Consider the following 2,750-nt stretch of genomic DNA (forward strand, 5'->3'; position numbering starts at 1 on the left):
CCTTTATCAAAGATTAGGTTGTCTATACGTACCTGGTTATCAATTCTAATCCACTGCTATTCATATATACCATTGTACCAGGTTGCTTTAAGTGTCATGACTATATAACACGTTATTAAAGTTTTGTTTGACTTTTAAATAGTGTTTTATTTATCCTGTGTTTCTTTCCTTTCTATATTAACCTTACTGATTTCATAGGCTGATATTTATTCCCCAGGGATACAGTGGCAGAAAACCACATCAAACACCTTGAAAGAAGCCTGACTAGGATAGTTTGCTGAAAGTTCCACCAGCAATGCAAGTGGAGGGCACAATAGTTTTGGGGCTTATTGGTCAATCTAAAATCTAGTAAGAATCGTTTAAAGAGCTGTTTCCAATGACAATAGCAGTAGGACTCTGAGAACGAAGAACATTTTGTATCTTTGACCAATGTTACTTCGTAATTCAGGAATAAAACATATAACTTTAAAAATAAAGATACTAGATCTTTCTAATGATGTGTTTCTTCTAAACGCAGTCCATGCAGATAATGTTAATACAGAGATCATGTATCTGAACTTTTTTTTTCTTTTCTTTTTTTTTAATAACAGGGGAGAGCGTGATCGCAGTCCCCCACTACCACAAATTATGCAGTCGAGTTTCCCACATTTGGGGAAGTCGCAAGGGTCAGCACATCCGGAGTGTAATGGATAAGCCTCGCCCTGGGAAAACCACTTTCGTGATCATGGTATCTCCCCTGCCAGGTAAGTATTCATGATTCTGAAAATTATCTAAACTCTTTGTCAAGATAGAATTTATTATTCTAATTTGCTGTTGTTGGTCTTAACCAAAAACCCACACAGCATGTCATTTTCAATACATCTGAATGTTTTTTCTATGTCCCATGTAACTTGGACTACGGTGAATTATAAATCCTTGTGCCTAAAGATGGTTGCTAGTTTGAAACAAACTAAATAATACATACCTAAAAACACCCATATGTGCTTAAGTTTTACTTTTTCTCCTTTTATAATCACTCAGTCATGTTTTGATTTTATGAATAAGAAATATGGGGGCATCAAAGACCACAAAATCATCTCATTGACTGCACACCTCCATGATAGGATCGCTGAAGACAAATGGGTGCACAAACAAATGTGGTGAAGAATGCTGATGGTGCCCGGCTATCAAAAGAGATAGTGTCTGGGGTCTTAAAGGCTTGATGGTGAACAAGCGGCCATCTCGCTCAGAAACAAATAAGCCCACATGGAAGAAGCACACCGGCCAGTGCGATCACGAGGTGCCCAAGGGACCTGATATAAGGCATCATTCAAAAAAAAAAAAAGATATAAGTGTGTGTATGTATGTGTATTTATGTGTATATGTATATATGTATGTGTATATATATATTATATTAAATGAAGGGGGAAGTGCAGAGTGGAGACCCAAGGCCCAAGTGTCGGCCAATGGAGATCCCCTCATAGAGGGGCTTAGGAGAGGAGATGGGTTAATTAGGGTGTGAGGTAGTATCGATGAAGAACACAGCTTTCCCCCAGATCCTGGATGCTTCCTCCCCCCAACTACCATGATCCGAATTCTACCTTGCAGGGCTGGATAGGACAGAGGCTGTGCACTGGTACATATGAGGGTTGGAGATACAGGGAATCCAGGGTGGATGATACCTCCAGGACCAAGGGCGTGAGGGACGATGCTGGGAGAGTGGAGGGTGAGTGGGTTGGAAAGGGGGAACTGATTACAAGGAGCCACATGTGACCTCTTCCCTGGGAGAGGGACAGCAGAGAAGGGGGGAAGGGAGACCCCGAATAGGGCAAGATATGACAAAATAACGAGGTATAAACTACCAAGGGCATATGAGAGGGGGGAAAAGGGAGGGAGGGGGGGAAAAAAAAGAGGACCTGATGCAAGGGGCTTAAGTGAAGAGCAAATGCCTTGAGAATGATTGGGACAGGGAATGTATGGGTGTGCTTTATACAATTGATGTATGTATATGTATGGATTGTGGTAAGAGTTGTTGGAGTCCCTAATAAAATGTAAAAGAAGAAAAGAGGAGAAAAAAATGATTAGGGCAAAGACTGTACAGATGTGCTTTATACAATTGATGTATGTATATGTATGAACTGTGAAAAGAATTGTATCAGCCCCAATAAATTGTTAAAAAAAAAAAAAGAAATATGGGGATATTCAAAGGTGAATTTTCTGTTAACTCTTTTGATTAAGCAATCAGGGAGGGGGAGGTGGTAGGAGGCTGATACCTGTAGTTTTTTTTTTTTTTAAGTACAACATAAGCCCGCTGAGGTAAGAATAAAATTTTTTTTAAAAAAAGCAAAAGTGGCATAGGGGAAAAAGCTACTGTATACAAACATTTTTGAGGCAAAGACTGTGTAGTATGGTAGAGACCAGACCAAAACCAGGCATGCACATGGTAGACCATGGTGGAGGAGGGGGGGAAAGGAAAACAAAAGGATGAATATAAGGAAGAAAAAGGTAGTGGGGGCATGGGGCACTAATCCACCCAAGGGGAGGGTATTGTTTATATCTCCACAGGGAAAGTGGGACCAGACTTCAACCAAGTGCCGCAAGGTGTGAATGCAATATCCCGGCGTGGATTAGGAAACCAGTGGAGACATCTGGGAAGCTGGCCCCAGCACCATAAATGAAGTGGATTCCTGCCCTCCCCCGAAAAGAATTTGTTCCAAAGGACTACATTGACTCTGCAGCTCTGGGAGATGGACATATCTGATCAGAGCACA

General features: G+C 41.1%; 1 non-coding gene across 1 annotated transcript; it reads right to left on the reverse strand.

Moving 5' to 3' along the window:
- Positions 1–587: 587 nt before the first annotated feature.
- Positions 588–751, reverse strand: LOC142428397 (U1 spliceosomal RNA). Its single transcript, XR_012780304.1, has one exon. It is a non-coding gene; the product is annotated as a U1 spliceosomal RNA (small nuclear RNA).
- Positions 752–2,750: the final 1,999 nt, after the last annotated feature.

Source organism: Tenrec ecaudatus, chromosome 15 (assembly GCF_050624435.1).
Source record: "Tenrec ecaudatus isolate mTenEca1 chromosome 15, mTenEca1.hap1, whole genome shotgun sequence".
In the NCBI taxonomy this organism is placed as follows: domain Eukaryota; kingdom Metazoa; phylum Chordata; class Mammalia; order Afrosoricida; family Tenrecidae; genus Tenrec; species Tenrec ecaudatus.